Here is a 17,421-nt window from a genome sequence, read left to right as displayed (position 1 = left end):
GTGCAGAACAGAGCTGGGGGAAGGAATAACACGTACTAGTATCCCTGAGATGAGGAAAAAAAATCAAATAAAGCATAGTTCCTGTTCTTCATTATTACCCAAGGACTATCTTCTGTGAAGTGAGGACAGAGTGTGTGGCTTCCATGGTTGAATGGTCAGCTCACAAATATGTACCTGTGAAGAATGGTCACTTCAGTGAGTTACCAGCACATCACATTGGTGTTGGACAAGGAACCTCAGCTCCCTTACTGTTCAGTGCTTCACAGTAACACTGTATGTGCCAGTTGTCTTCAGAGCCTGGCCTATTCACAATTTCACTGCAGCATCTGTGTGATCTAATTATCCTTCGTGCCCTTTCTGTTCACTATTTCAGACTGTCAATGGCAATGTGGAAGCAAAGTGCATTTGTTTCTACCGGAGACGAGACATTTCAAGCAGTCTTATTGCACTCGCCGACAAACATGCGAGTAAGTGTTATTTTTAATATTCTCATTCTCCTGATGTGGCGGCTCTTAGCGAGGTTGGCATTATTGCCCAATTCTGGTTGCCCAGTGCTGTTGGGTACAGAGTTATATGGCTTTGATCCAGTGTTTGTGAAGGAATGGCGATATATATCCAAGTCAAGATGGTGTGTAACATAGAAAGGTCCCTGGAGATGCTGGTGTTCTCATGCACCTGCTGTCTTTTCCCTTCTGGGTCAAGGGTTCCCAAACTGTGGGCTGTGGTCTCCATCGGGATCATACAGATAAATATTTGGGGTTGTGAGTTCCCCCTCCTCTGGGGCAACATTGGCGACTGTGGAAAGGAGACTCTGGCGGGACAGCTCTGGACTATCTGGCTGTTGGTGCCAAACAGCATGGGCAGACAGTGAGCCCAAAGTGCTCTTTAACTTCAGAAAATACTCTTAGCAGCAAGTGCTAAGCTGGTCCAGCGATGTTTGCGCACTGACTTGGTACAGGCAGAGGCAGGCAAGTGTAACTCAGTGACTGACAGTGAGGCTGAGTTGGGAAGGTGAGTGGCGACTTCAAACTTTACTATGTTTCTGCTCCTATCTGTTTACCCTGGGCTGTCAAGAACAAAGAACAAAGAAAAGTACAGCACAGGAACAGGCCCTTCGGCCCTCCAAGCCTGCGCCGATCATATTGCCCGTCAACTAAAACATTTTGCACTTCTGGGGTCCGTATCCCTCTATTCCCATCCTATTCATGTATTTATCAAGCTGCCTCTTAAACACCACTTCCACCACCTCCTCTGGCAACGAATTCCAGACACTTACTACCTCTGCGTAAAAAACTTGCCCCACACACCTCCTTTATAGTTTTCTCCTCTCACCTTAAATCTTTGTCCCCTAGTAATTGACTCTTCCACCCTGGGAAAAAGCTTCTGACTATCTACTCTGTCCATGCCACTCATAATTTTGTAAACTTCTATCAAGTTTCCCCTCAATCTCCATCGCTGTAGTGAGAACAATCCGAGTTTCTCTAACCTCTCCTCATAGCTAATAACCTCCAGACCAGGCAACATCCTGGTAAACCTCCTCTGCACTCTCTCCAACGCCTCCATATCCTTCTGGTAATGTGGCGACCAGAATTGCATGCAATATTCCAAGTGTGGCCTAACCAAGGTTCTATACAGCTGCAGCATGACTTCCCAGCTTTTATACTCAATACCCCTGTCAATGAAGGCAAGCATGCCACATGCCTTCCTGACTACCTTATCCACCTGTGTTGCCACTTTCAGTGACCTGTGGACCTGTACACCCAGATCCCTCTGCCTGTCAATGCACTTAAGGGTTCTGCCATTTACTGTATAATTCCTGCCTGTATTAGACCTTCCAAAAATGCATTACCTTGCATTTGTCCGGATTAAACTCCATCTGCCATTTCTCCGCCAAAGTCTCCAACCGATCTATATCCCGTTGTATCCTTTGACAATCCTCTTCACTATCTGCAACTCCTCCAATCTTAGTGTCGTCTGCAAACTTACTAATTAGCCCAGTTACATTTTCCTCCAAATCATTTATGTTTACCACAAACAGCAAAGGTCCCAGCACTGATCCCTACGGAACTCCACTAGTCACAGCTCTCCATTCAGAAAAGCACCCTTCCACTGCTACCCTCTGTCTTCTATGACCAAGCCAATTCTGTATCCATCTTGCTAGCTCACCTCTGATCCCATGCGACTTTACCTTCTGTACCAGTCTGCCATGAGGGACCCTGTCATAGGCCTTACTGAAATCCATATATATAACATCCACTGCCCTTCCATCGTCGATCATCTTTGTCACTTCTTTGAAAAATTCGATCAAGTTAGTGAGACACGACCTCCCCTTCACAAAACCATGCTGCCTCTCACTAATATGCCCATTTGCTTCCAAATGGTAGTAAGTCCTGTCACGAAGAATCTTCTCCAATAATTTCCCTACCACTGACGTAAGGCTCACCAGGCTGTAATTTCCTGGATTATCCCTGCTACCCTTCTTAAACAATGGAACAACATTGGCCATTCTCCAGTCCTCTGGGACCTCACCCATAGCCAATGAGGATACAAAGATTTCTGTCAAGGCCCCAGCAATCTCCTCCCTTGCCTCCCTCAGTACTCTGGGATAGATCCCATCTGGCCCTGGGGACTTATCCACCTTAATATTCTTCAAGATGCTGAACACCTCTTTTTTGATCTTAACATGATCCAGGCTATCTATACACTCTTCGCTAGACAAATCGACCGCTAAGTCCTTCTCTTTGGTGAATACTGATGAGAAGTATTCATTTAGTATCTCTCTCATTTCTTCTGGCTCCACACATAGATTCCCACCTCTGTCCCTGAGTGGGTCCAACCTTTCCCTGGCTCCCCTCTTGCTTTTTACATATGTATAAAAGGCCTTGAGATTTTCCTTAATCCTGGTTGCCAGTGACTTTTCATGACCCCTTTTAGCCCTCCTGACTCCTTGCTTAAGTTTCTTCCTACTTTCTTTATATTCTCCACGGGCTTCAACTGTTCCCAGCCTTCTAGCCCTTATGAATGCTTCCCTTTCCTTTTTGACTAATCTCACAATATCCTTCGTTATCCAAGGTTCCTGAAACTTGCCATGCTTATCATTCATCCTAGCAGGAACATGCCAGTCCTGAATTCTTATCAACTAACGTTTGAAAGCCCCCCAAATGTCTGTTATTGATTTGCCCTCAAAGATCTGCCTCCAGTCTAGATTCCTCAGTTCCTGCCTAATATTATTATAATTAGCCTTCCCCTAATTAAGCACCTTAACCCGAGGACTCCTGTTATCCTTATCCACCAGTACCTTGAAACTTACTGAATTATGGTCACTTTTCCCGAAATGGTCCCCTACTGAAACTTTGACCACCTGGCCGGGTTCATTCCCTAATACCAGGTCCAGTATTGCCCCTTCCCTAGTTGGACTATCTACATATTGTCTCAGGAAGCCCTCCTGGATGCACCTTACAAATTCTGCACCATCCAAACCCCTAGGTTTCACTAAGTGATTCCCAGTCAATATAGGGAAAGTTAAAATCACCCACCACAACAACCCTTTTGCTTTTACATCTTTCCAAAATCTGCCTACATAACTGTTCCTCAATCTCCTGCTGGCAATTGGGAGGCCTATAGTAAACCCCCAACATTGTGACTGCACCCTTCCTATTCCGGAGCTCTACCCATATTGCCTCGCTGCATGAGCCCACCGAGATGTCCTCCTGTGGTACAGCTGTGATATTCCCTTAACCAGAAATGCAACTCCCCCACCTCTTCTACATCCCTCTCTATCCTGCCTGAAACATCTAAATCCTGGAATGTTTATCTGCCAATCCTGTTCATCCATCAACCAAGTCTAAGTAATAGCAATAACATCATAGTCCCAAGTCAACTCTGCTCCTTGGGCACTGGCAACTAGACCAAAAGTTGGGGGGAGGGGGCCTGCGGGTGGAGAGTTGGTGGTGGAAGAGGGGCTGATCACTGTGTATGGGGGAGTGACTGAGAGGAGAAGGGATGATTACTGTGCATGTGGGGGAGACGGCTGATTACAACATGTGTGGGGAAGTGGAAAGGGGCTGATTACTGTGGGGGGGGGGTGGAGAAGGGTGAGGGGCTTCACTGTGTCTTCTGTCATGTGGAAATATAGAGTTTGGCTGAAACCTACATGAATGCATAAAATATTTGCATTTTTATGAAGTACTTGAAGAACACATTTTCAGATTTATATGATGTATTGTTATGTGTTGATCCATAATATGCTAACTTTGATAATTATATACCGAATTTTATTATGCTGCTTTATTGCTGTTTTGTTTTTGTTGATCTCTGGAGTCACGTTTATTTTCAAGTGACAAAATAGGGGTACATTTGAAAATAGTTTGGGAAGCAGGAGGTAGTGAAGGCCTTCAAGTTGGAAGGTGTCATGAGAAGAAACCATTGAGTTGCTGAAGTGCATCCTGCAGATAGTACACTCTGTAACCTTGGGGTTTAAGGTGATGACTAAGCTACCAATCAAACAGACTGCTCTGCCTTGAAAGTTGTCAAGCTTCTTGAGAGTTGTAGGAGTTGCACTCATCTGGGTACATGGAGAGTATTTCATTACACTCCTGACTTGTGCCTTGAGAGAGACTTTTAGAGTCAGCATGTGAGCCACTTGCCAAAGAATACCCAACCTCTGACCTGCTCTGATATGTTTATGTGACTGATCCAATTCAGCTGGTATGTGGCTCTCCCCCCAGGATGTTGATGAAGGTGATTTTGGTTGAATGTCAGTGGGAGGTTATTTTCTCTTGCTGGAGATAGTCTGACTCTTGTGTAGTGTGAATGTTACTTATCACTTATCAGCCCAGGGATGCGTGATGTCCAAATCTTAATGCATGTGGACATGGACTGTTTCAGTATCAGAGGGGCTGCAAGTGGAACTGAACACTGTAAACATCAGCCAATATCTGCACTTCTGACCTTATGTTGGAGGGGAGGTCATTGATGAAGCAACTGAAGATGATTGGGCCTGGGACACTACCCTGAGGAATTCCTGCAGCAACATTCTGGGGATGAGATGATTTGCCTCCAACAATCACAACCACCTTCCTTTGTGCTAGATATGATTACAACCTCAGTGGAGAATTCTCCTCCTGGTTCCTATTGACTTCAATTTGCTAAGGTTGCTTGTTGCCTCACTTTGTTAAATGCTACCTTTATGTCAAGGGCAGTCACCCTCACCTTGCCTCTGGGATTCAATTCTTTTCTCCATATTTGGACCAAGACTGTAATGAGGTCTGGGGCCAAGTGAGCCTGGTGGAACCCAAGCTGAGCAGGTTATTGGTTATTAAGTGCTACTTGAATACACTGTGAATAAGACCTACCGCTACTTTGCTGATGATCGTGAGTACACTGATGAGGCACTAATTAGCCAGATTGTGTAAAGAAAATATAGTTTTTGTTCTTATAGCACTGTGAAATACTGAAGTAGGCATGTGCATGTGTGTGTGTATGTGCATGCGTGTGACTAATTTAATTAAACTGAAGACAGTCAGGCTGCAAGGTTTACATCATCAAAGGGGTTAGGTGTAAAAGCAGGCATTTTGAAATGGAAATGGGCGAAAATTCACATTTGTAGATAAGTTGATAGATTGTTTGAATTTCAAAGGGAGCTAGGAGGTGCCAAGGAAAATGGTTGCATCTTGCAGGAGTTCATAGGTAAACAAGTAGTGGGGATATCATTGATTCAAAAGCAAAACAAGATGGAAACATGAAAGATTTTAATATTCTGGGAAAAGTAACTTCTAAAGAAAGGTTGAAACAATGGGATTTAAAGATCAAAAGAGGAGAAATATATTTAAGGAAAGATTGAAAGCTTTACAGTGAGTGGCTGTGCGAGACCCTGAAAGGTGGGCTGTGCGAAGACAGACTTGTGGGAAAAAAACAGTCTCTTGCCACCCCTGAGAAGTGCTTGCTTGTTCCAGAGAGCAAGGAAAATGGTTGTTATAAGCCTTCGAGTTCCATTGTTGAGTGCGAGGCAGAGAGAAGCTGTGAAATCCCTCCTTTATAGCAACAGTGAGTGCCTTGTAATAATATTATTGGATGTTTTATAGATTAAGAATCTATTTCAACTGTTGCCTGGAAAAGGGTGTTTATTTGGGAGTTTAGCTAAATAGAAATCTTTTGGGAAATGTTGAAAGACTAAATTTAATTGTGTAACTATTATCTTGAGTGTTTAAGTTTTCTTTCCTTTTGTTAATAAATGTTTTAATTTAATCTTTAAAATCTCCAAAAGTGGTAGTGGACTCTTTACTTCTGACTTCAGTGCACATAGCTTCTTGTAATAAAAATACAAATTGCAAATCATTGTGATAGCTTGGCTAAACTTCACTTTGGGATTTGGTCAGCCTGGCAATTACCACCTGCCATATCATAACACCTGCTCGTTTTGAACAGGATATACCTGGGCAATTTTCCACATTGTGGGCTAGAGGCCAGTGCCGTAGATGTACTGGAATGGCTTGGCCAAGGGCGTGACTAGTTCAGGAGCACAGCTTTTCAGCACTACCATCAGAGTGTTGTCAGGACCAGAAACCTTGGTTGTATCTAGTGAGTTCAGCCATCTCTTTACATCACAAGCAGCGAATAAACTTAGCTGAAGTCTGGTATATGAGAGAGTGTGAAATTCAGGATCAGGCTGAAGTCGAACATGCGCTCCATACTTCTAGCTGAAGATGATTGCAAATGCTTCAACCATGTCTTTTGCACTCATGTGCTGGGCTCCGCCATCATTGTGGATGGGGATATTTATGGATACTCCTCCTGCTAGTTGTTTAATGGTTTACCCCCTTTGCACTAGATGTGTCAGGATTTCAGAGCTTTGATCTGATCAATTAGTTGTAGGATGGCTTCGCTTTGTCTATGACCCCCTGCTTATATTGTTTAGCATGAATGTAGATATGTGTCGTAATTTCACCAGGTTGGCACCTCATTTTTAGGTACGCCTGGTGCTGCTCCTGCTATGTTCTTCTACGCTCCTTATTATCCCAGGGTTGGTCACCTGGCTTGATAGTAATGATAGCGTGAGGGATATGCTGGGCCATGAGTTTACAGATTATGGTTGAACACAATTCTGCTGCTGTTGATGGCCCACAGTGCCTTCTGGATGCCTAGTTTTGAACCTCTAGATCTGTTTTTGATCAACCCGCTTAGCATGGTGGTAGTGCCACACAATGCCATGAGGAATTACCTTCAGCATGAAGATGGGACTTGGTCTGTACAAGAATTGTGTGGTGGGCACTCATACCAAGGCTGTTATGGACAGATGCGACATCAACAAGTAGATGGTGAGGACAAGGTCAGTGTGGAATACTAGTCAGCTTGAGAGAGTGCCATCAGATCCAAATCCACAACGCCTGGGTAGGCCCCACTGCACAGAGGACATTAAGTATAGAAATACAGTTATTAGAGATGATTTGACAGGGAGATAGTTGTTTCTGAAACATATGTGAGTCCCTAGTACCAGGTAAATGATATCACTGAATGTGTGCCGGATATTCTGTAAGGAGAAGGGGAAAAGCTAGAAGTTGTCCATCCTGGAACCAGTGACATAGCTAGGGAAAGGGCTAAAGACCTACAGGAAGAGTTTCAAGAGCTAGGAAAATATTAAACAACACCTGAAAAGTGGTAATCGTTCAGTGCCACATGCTATAGCAGGGGTGGGGAACCTTGTTCTTATCACAGGCCTTTCGCGCATAGACAAAATCAGTCGCGGGCCACAGACACACAAATCAACAGACACACAAAAATCAACTTAATTTAGTTTATTTTAGAGAGAATGCAGAAATGTCCAACTCACCCGCTGTTTTAATGAGATGGCTGAATTTGAATATTGTTAAGTATTATTATAGCAAGTCAGCTGATGTTTTTATCCAAAGCAAGTTCATAACGACGACGTTAAATGCTATTTTGAAGGCGCTACTGTCATAGGTCTATATTTTTAGAAATCTTGCTGTGGGCCAGGTGAAATTGAGCAATGGGCCAGATCTTGCCCACGGATGGTGGGTTCCCCACCCCTGTGCTAGAGAGTACAGAAACAGGAAGACAGTGCAAGTGAATGTGTAGCTGGAGGAGTGATGCAGGAGGGAGGGCTTTCAGTTCCTCGGGCATTGAGATGTTTTGGGCGAGGAGGGATCTATGCTACTTTGCCAAGTTCCACCTGAACATGACTGAGGCCAATGCCTTCACAGGGGAGTTAACTAGTACTGTGAGGGAGGGTTTATACATTTGGCAGGGGCAAGGACATCAGAATATAGCAGCAGAGAGGAGATAAGATTTATAGAAAACAAAGATCAACAAACAACTCCATAATAAAGAATAGTGTAGAAAGAGCAGGAATCAGATGGAGGAAAATATTTTGTTTTTGGGTTTTGTCAGAGGATTAAAACCCAGAGCCTGTGAAAATGTCTCAAAATGTTAAGATAAAAGCAAAAAACTGCGGATGCTGGAAATCCGAAACAAAAACAAAAATACTTGGAAAAACTCAGCAGGTCTGGCAGCATCTGCGGAGAGGAATACAATTAACGTTTCAAGTCCGAATGACCCTTCAACAGAACTAAGTAAAAATAGAAAAGAGGTTTGGAGGGTGGGGGGCGTTGGTGGTGGACAAGAAGAGCTGGATAGAGGGCCAGTGATAGGTGGAGATAACCAAAAGATGTCACAGACAAAAGGACAAAGAGTTGTTGAAGGTGGTGATATTATCTAAGGGAATGTGCTAATTAAGGGTAGAAAGCAGGACGAGCAAGGTACAGATAGCCCTATTGGGGGTGGGGGTGGGGGGAAGGGATCGAAATAGGCTAAAAGGTAGAAATAAAACAATGGATGGAAATACACTTAAAAATAATGCAAGTAGGTGGGAAAAGAAAAATCTATATAAATTATTGGAAGAAACAAAAAGGAGGGGGAAAATCGGAAAGGTGGTGGGGATGGAGGAGAGAGTTCATGATCTAAAATTGTTGAACTCAGTATTCAGTCTGGAAGGCTGTAAAGTGCCTAGTCGGAAGATGAGGTGCTGTTCCTTCAGTTTGCGTTGAGCTTCACTGGAACAATGCAGCAGGCCAAGGATGGACATGTGGGCATGAGAGCAGGGTGGAATGTTGAAATGGCAAGCGACAGGGAGGTCTGGGTAATGCTTGCGGATAGACCAAAGGTGTTCTGCAAAGCAGTCACCCAGTCTGCGATTGGCCTCTCCAATGTAGAGGAAACCGCAGTCCACTCCTCCATCACCCCCTGCACCTCAACCCCCTCCCACGGCACCTTCCCATGCAACCGCAGAAGGTGCAACACCTGCCCCTTCACTTCCCCTCTCCTCACCGTCCAAGGGCCCAAACACTCCTTTGTGTGTTCACTTGCACTTGCCTCAACTTAGTCTACTGCATTCGTTGCTCCCAATGCGGTTTCCTCTACGTTGGAGAGACCAAATGCAGACTGGGTGACTGCTTTGCAGTACACCTTCGGTCTGTCTGCAAGCATTACCCAGACCTCCCTGTCGCTTGCCATTTCAACACTTCACCCTGCTCTCATGCCCACATGTCCGTCCTTGGCTTGCTCAGTGAAGCCCAACGCAAACTGGAGGAACAGCACCTCATCTTCCGACTAGGTACTTTACAGCCTTCCGGACTGAATACTGAGTTCAACAATTTTAGATCATGAACTCTCTCCTCCATCCCCACCCCCTTTCCGATTTTCCCCCTCCTTTTTGTTTTTTCCAATAATTTATATAGATTTTTCTTTTCCCACCTACTTCCATTATTTTTAAGTGTATTTCCATCCATTGTTTTGTCTCTACCTTTTAGCCTATTTCGATCCCTTCCCCCCACCCCACCCCCACTAGAGCTATCTGTACCTTGCTCGTCCTGCTTTCTATCCTTAATCAGCACATTCCCTTAGATAATATCACCACCTTCAACACCTCTTTGTCCTTTTGTCTGTGACATCTTTTGGTTATCTCCACCTATCATTGGCCCTCTATCCAGCTCTTCTTGTCCACCCCCACCCCCCCCACCTCTCAGCCCAAACCAGTTTATATTTCACCTCTCTTCTATTTTTACTTAGTTCTGTTGAAGAGTCATTCGGATTCGAAACGTTAACTGTGCTTCTCTCCGCAGATGCTGCCAGACCTGCTGAGTTTTTCCAGGTATTTTTGTTTTTGTCTCAAAATGTTGTCTGTTTGTCAGTTCCAGGCTGAGAGTCGCCCTACTGTTTTCTTCAGCTCCTGCTGTGCAATCCATCAAAGCTAACTTTTTGTACCATGATTTTACTCTCTCTGACCTTTGTTTTACACTTTTTTGTGCTCTCAGTTCTCAGAGCTAAACTGAGCAGTACAGTTACCTAACTCTATTGTTGGAAGTTTCCTTCAAACATGTATTTTCTCCCTTGCTTGCATCCATTGCACACTGGTGACATCCAGCTCCGTCTCACTGCCACCTCTCCTGACTCCTTCACTGTTGCTAAATTATCAGACTGCTTATCCCACATCCAGTACTGGGTGAGCATAAATTTCCTCCAATTAAATCTTAGGAAATCTAAAGCCATTGTTTTCCCCCCCGGCTCCAAACTCCATTCCCTGATGACTGACTCCATCCCGGCAACAGTCTGAGGTTAAGCCAGCTGTTCACAAGCGTGGTGTCACATTTGATCCTGTGATGAGTTTCCGACCTCATATTCGGGCCATCTCTTAAGATCACCTATTTCTACCTCGACTTGGCCTTGTCTCAGCTCATTTGCTGCTGAAACTCTCAACGATGCTTTCGTTACCTCCAGACTCAACTATTCCAACGTATTCCTTGCTGGTCTCCTCCATTCTACCCTTCTCAAACATGTGGTTATCCAAAACTCTGCTGTCCGTGTCACATCAAGTCCCATTCCCTGATCACCCTGTGCTCGCTGACCTGCATTGGCAACCGGTTAAGCAGCCTCTTGAATTTAAAATTCCCATTCTTGTTTCCAAGTCCCTCTGGCCTTGTCATTTCCCATCCCTTTAACCTCTCCTACCCCCCCAACCCTCCGGGATACCTGTGCTGCTCTAATTCGGGCCTCTTGTGCATTTCCAATCATAATTACTCCAGCATTTGTGGCCATGCCATCAGTTGCCTAGACCCGAAGCTCTCGAATTCCCTCCCTACACTCTCTACCTCTCTTGCCTTTTCTAAGGCAATTCTTAAATCCTGCCTTTTTGCCAAGCTTTGTCACCTGACCTAGTATCTCCTATGTGGCTCGGGGACATACTTTGTTTAATAATGCTCCTGAGATGCTTTTGGGGTGTTTCATTATGTTAAAGACACTTTACTAATGTAAGTTGTTGTTGAGTTTTCTCTTGAACGCCCTTGCAGGGAGGCGCTGTGTAAGGGAGCCACATTGCGTCATCGATGGAAGGAATCTGCTAGAACTTCCTGACCAAACCTCCTGTCTCCGGCCTCCCCTCTGGCAGGGCGTTGTGCTTGTTTTGTGGGAGGGAGCTCTGAGGGGCCTGCGGTGTGAATCCAGCTGTGATTATTGGCCATATTGTCCTGATTCTGAACAAGCAGCAGTCAGTGCTCATTCTGCGGTGTGTCCTCTGAATAGTCCTTGTTGTTCAGAGACATTGGCTCTTTTTAAATTCTTAGTGGCTCTCGGGCAATGTCCCTGGAGACACTGGCACATGTTGGTGGGTTGGTCTGAGAATCTCTCCTTAAAAGCACACCAGCTGATATCTGCCTTTTGCATACAGCCCATCATTCTCCCTCTCCAGTCTGGGGTTACCTGTAGTGAATCAGGACAGGAATGGGAGAGGAGTACCATGTGCGCCAAACATCACTTGATCTCAATAGCAGCTGTTGTGTTCCCCGCCGGCAAGTTTGATTTTCTGGGTGAGGTCAGTGACAGTGGCTCTGGATTTACCATGCACTTACCATTCGACACTGCAGGACTAGGAGCAGAGGCTAAGTTAAGGTGGCAACAAGTTAAGATATAACGTTTGAGTTGTTTCAAGCAAGTCTATCCTTCATTCACAATAATGGTAAATTTGAACTTAATTTATGCTTTGGAAAGCCTTTGATTTGCTTCTAGAGTTTTATAATTAGCTTGGGAATTGTTTTTAATTGAGTCTGGCCCGATTCCTATATTGACAGCTGTGCCTTCAGCTGCCTGGTCCTCATGTTCTGGAACACAGTCCTTAAATCTTCTCATTTCTTTCTTTTCCATTTAAAAAGCTCCTTTAAACCCACTTCTTTGTCCCTCCAAATGACTAATTTTTTAAAAAATGCTTCTGTGAAGCATTTTGGGATGTTTTTCTACTTTAAAGGCACTATATGAGTGCAAACTATTATTTCTAATCCATACACAAATGCATGCAGCACTTTAGAATGTTCAGGGCAGTTGTTTGACAGGCTCTGCTTCACCAGAGAAGCAGGTATTGTTACACGACAAAGCAGTTAACAAATCTGATTGCTAACAATCTTACCATCAAAGGTAATAGCTACAATAAAAATGAGATTACCTGCTTCTCTGCTTAGATAGGAACCTTTGCTCTCCCTGATGTTTCTCATTTACTATAATGAGGTCTACCTTTCTCCCAGTTTATAACTTACTTTTTCTAAAAGTATACTTTATTTATAAAATTTAAAGAAGCACATGTAATGTACATGACCATTCAAAGTTGACATTACATAAAGTGCTAAACAATTCAGTTTTTTCCAATACTGTATGTTACTTATTACATTTACAATTACAGTCAATATTTACAACCTTTTCAATATTTTCTCAACTAAACAAAAGCTTGGGGAACAATTATTCCCTGCTCATTCCTCAGGGTAATGTCTTGATCAATCAGAGTCGACCTGCCTGGTTTGACTTTGAAAAAAGCTGGACCATTAACTGTTCCATTCTCCAAGGCAAACCCTCCATCAATCAGAGTCCACTTGCCAACCAATCAGCACTATCTTCTCATGTAGTATAAATTGTTGTTACCCTTGGCTATTGGTAATTTCATGCATGCAGTCCTGATGAGTGCAAGACAAAAAACTTTAATAGCATGCCTCTTTTTTCATCAATATACTCCGAAACAACCAGTAATATTTACAATGTTCATTACGTGGGTTTTTCAGTTCCGCTCGGTGTACTATGGCTGAGGGTCTTTGTCCCATTGTGTCTTTGCGAGATCTGGCCCAAACCTTAGTGTGTCCCTCAGCATGCAGTCCTGGATCTTGGAATGCGCCAGTCTGCAACACATGGTCATGGACAAATCTTTGCACTGGAAGACCAAAAAATTTTAGCCTGCCCAAAGAGTGTCTTTAACCAAGTTGATGGTCCTCCACCCACAGTTTTCCTTTCCTGTGGTCTTGACTGATCGTCCTGTGATCCTGGTTCTGTGCCTCCACTTTCTTGTATTCCTTCCAATTCACATGCAAATCCACTTAATTTGCTTTTGGATTGTGTGAAGATTGTAATCTCACCCAACTGCCTTTACTTTTCTTGATCAATACCTCTCAAACTGTGATTAAATGGTCAAGAGCCCAAACTAAATGACCAAATGTTTCTTTTGTCAGTACCTCATGCATTATGATAGTTTGCTGTTCTGTCACCCAAAAATCACTTCAGTCTTAGAGCATCCACAACTTCTTCTAGTTTAGTCTTGTAGCATCTGAAACTTATTCACTCTGTGTTTGAATTCTGCCATTACCATCCTGCTTGCTTTAAGTTCATACATTAAAAATATAATTCTGTTATTACCCTGTTTCTTTATGCAAATTTAGTATAGTTTTTTTTGTTGGTTTTCATCAAGCTCTGACCTCTTAGAACCCGCATATATTACAGATTGTTATGTTTAATATATGTAGGTGTTTTTAATATTCAGAAATGTGTAATTAGCTTATTAAAATTATTGGGGTCTTCCTCACCTAGCCTACCTCTGTCGACATCACTGGAACCTGACCTACAGATAATATTGACGAAAATTATGATACTTATATGCCTTTGACCTTTTCCAAGCTACCTCAGAAGACCAGAAGACAACTGCAACATCTGTTAATCTGGGATGTATAGTTGCATCAAGCTGATCACTGGCGCATTGTTTTCCAGAGAAAGCACGTTTACCAGCTTCTGCATGGCAAAGTGGCAGCTGAATGAGGGATCACTGGAATTTTCTGGCATTCCCTGAAGTCCAGGGTTTTCTAGATGGCACATCTGTAGGCATGCCAGCCCCTACACTGAATGCCATAACATTCATAAACAACAAGGATTTCTCTCTACTAATGTCAGGGAATCTGTGACTAGGAACACAATCATTGTTTTATCAATATCTAAAACCATCGAGGAGACACCATTGCCACGCGGATTTCAGCAGTTCAAGGTGAAGACCCACCACTTTCTCAGGCAATTAGCAACGGGTCATAAACGGTCGGCGTTGTCCACATGCCTAGAGTGAACAACAAATTATTAGGGCCAGTTCTTGCTTCCTGGCAGCAGCCATGATTACTTTAATGTAGTCTTTATACTTAGGTTGTTTTAGGGAGAAAGCAGATTAGAAGGGTCACTAATTTTAGGCCAAGGCTATCCTATACAGCCCTGAGCTGTTCCCACCACCAAGTCCAGAACAACAGCCCAGTCACCGACTGTAGGAATTTAAAAGCAATAATTCTGATGTTTGGGCAGTTCCAGTATGGTCTGTATCTCTCAGTATCACTACTTTATGTGTGTAAGTCTGTATCTTTCTCTACTGTGTGTAAATCTGTATCTCTCTCTACTGTGTGTAATTCTGTATCTCTCACTACTGTTTGTAAATCTGTATCTCTCACTACTGTGTGTAAATCTGTATCTCTCACTACTGTGTGTAAGTCTGTATCTCTCAGCACTGTGTGTAAGTCTGTATCTCTCGGCACTGTGTGTAAGTCTGTATCTCTCGGCACTGTGTGTAAGTCTGTATCTCTCGGCACTGTGAGTAAATCGGTTTCTCTCTGTGCCGCATGTAAACCTGTGTCCCTGTGCCGCGTGTAAACCTGTGTCCCTCAATGGCACGTGTAATTCTGTGTCACGTGTATATCTGTATCTCTCAGTATCAGTGCTGTATGTACAGGATTTGATGGGTTGATTTTGATCAATGTCTTCCAAATTCCTTTCATTCCTTTGTTGATGACACTAGGTGGTCTTCCCAGCACTTTCAGCCTTTAGTTCACTGGTTGAGCACTTGCTTTGCAATGTCTCTAATAGTGATCTTCCCCTTTTCCTCTTGACAGGAGTTTTTTTTTGGAAAAAGAGCAGGTTATAGAGATGTGAGAAGAAAAAAGAACAGCTAGCTATTATTGTAGAATTACAGGAATCTTACAGACACAGGAGAAAGAGGTTTTAGGTCTTTTCTCTTTCCAGGCTAGGAACTTTTCTCCGCTCCATTGCTTTCACACAAACTGTGGTTACCTGGTTAGGAGCCAATTAAAATGTTGTTGCCAGGCAGTTCCACGTTAGACTGGACTCCTCCTTTGCACCACCCTGCCTTTCATGGCACATGCTGTTCCAGGACAGCAACATTTTATATACCCCTCACACTATTCCAGTAGACATGTCTTTCAAACTGCAGCCATTGTCATTTTAATCCACAGTCCAACAGAAATAAAACGATATGTTTTTTTACACAGTATTGAGAGTAAATTGGTATCTCTCGGTACTGTGTGTAAATCAACGCCTCTCGGTACTGTGTGTAAATCGACGCCTCTCGGTACTGTGTGTAAATCGACGCCTCTCGGTACTGTGTGTAAATCGACGCCTCTCGGTACTGTGTGTAAATCGATGCCTCTCGGTACTGTGTGTAAATCGACGCCTCTCGGTACTGTGTGTAAATCGACGCCTCTCGGTACTGTGTGTAAATCGACGCCTCTCGGTACTGTGTGTAAATCGACGCCTCTCGGTACTGTGTGTAAATCGACGCCTCTCGGTACTGTGTGTAAATCGATGCCTCTCGGTACTGAGAGTAAATTGGTATCCCTTGGTACTGTGAGTAAGTCGGTATCTCTTGGTACTGTGAGTAAGTCGGTATCTCATGGTACTGAGTAAACCAATATCTCTCAGTACTGTGTGTAAATTGATATCTCTCGATACTGAGAATAAATTTGTATCTCAGTACTGTGTGTAAATCAACGTCTCTCGGTACTAAGAGTAAATCGGCATCCTTCAGTACTGTGTGTAAATTGACATCTCTCAGTATTGTGTGTAAATCAACATGGCTCGGTACTGTGTGTAAATTGGTATCTCTTGGTACTTTGTGAATCAGTATCTCTCAGTACTTTGTGTAAATTGGTATCTCTCGGTACTTTGTCTAAATTGGTATCTCTCAGTACTTTGTGTAAATCGGTATCTCTCGGTACTCTGTGGTGCTGCCAGATTTTTCCCATCTCTCCCCTACTCCGCCACCCAGCCTAAAGTGTGAGCAGCTCACTGATATAAAGTTAATGTAATTTGACCATGTGATTGGTCCAAACCTGCAGTGGGGCTTGGAAGTGTGTGATTGGGGGAAGGAGTCTTGCTCTGTCTGCCTCCGCCCAATGGAAACTGTCACATGAAAATTGTTTTGAATCCACCTCATCTTGTGGTTGCCAAATCTCTCCACTAGTGGGCTTTTCCTCACCTTGAGCATCGGTCTTTTGTATGCGAAATGGTGGCGATTGATGTTTAAGATTAATCAATAAGGGTTGGTGACCAGATAACCAGGTTTAAGACAATTGGCAAAAGTACCAGAGGGTAGATGAGGGGAAATTTTCATACACATAGTTGTTGAGATTTGGGGTGCACTGTTAACCTGCTAGCAATCTTTGCAACTCCCCATTCCACCACCATCCCCCTTTTCACCAATCCACCTGTCTGCACAGCTGTTAGCCCCAGCTACCTTGCTGTCATAGTTGAGTTCCCTTTGTGTGCCCAGGCATCAGTCACATTGATTGGGTTCGCAGTTGATTCTGCAGGCTTGGCAGTTGTCCAGGATTGTATGTACAGCAGTTTATAGGAATAAATAGGCCCAATTAATTTTTATTACATTTTTTAACTGCTGTTATCTGAAGCTGTACTGCTGTCATGGATTCTCTTTCCCCCTTAACATTATTCCTCTGTCCCTTGTTTCATTTCCCATCATTCATTGCTATTGCTTCTGGTCACTTCTCCATAGAAGTTCGTCTCCTTAAAAGATACTGTTCTATTTATTTTAAAAAACCGTCTGAACGTCCGTGGTTGTTTGCTGAGCTTTCAGAAATGACAGATGGAATTTGTTGGCTCAACTAATAAGATGACTAGGCATCTGGACATTGAGTACAGCTTTGAACTGGCACTTAGTAATTAATGAAGGCGTCATGTGAAAGATCCGGTAAATGAAGTGGGGGTGGGAGAGAAAGTTGGGGAGGGACTTAAGAACTTACTCAAAGAGGGAATTTCCCA

At 43.6% G+C, this 17,421-nt stretch overlaps 1 protein-coding gene across 3 annotated transcripts in view; it reads left to right on the top strand.

Annotated features, from left to right (window-relative positions):
• The window catches only part of LOC121292639 (metastasis-associated protein MTA1-like), a 145,554-nt gene that overhangs the window by 16,733 nt on the left and 111,400 nt on the right, over window positions 1-17,421 (top strand). For all 3 annotated transcript variants that reach the window (XM_041214876.1, XM_041214877.1, XM_041214878.1), the window contains exon 2: window positions 374-467. The gene's annotated coding sequence lies outside the window, so the exon portion shown is untranslated. The remainder of the gene's footprint in view (window positions 1-373; window positions 468-17,421) is intronic.

The sequence above is a fragment of the Carcharodon carcharias genome, chromosome 20, assembly GCF_017639515.1.
Source record: "Carcharodon carcharias isolate sCarCar2 chromosome 20, sCarCar2.pri, whole genome shotgun sequence".
NCBI lineage: Eukaryota > Metazoa > Chordata > Chondrichthyes > Lamniformes > Lamnidae > Carcharodon > Carcharodon carcharias.
The sequence above is the reverse complement of the archived record's forward strand: the minus strand, read 5'-3'. Positions and strand labels throughout refer to the sequence as shown.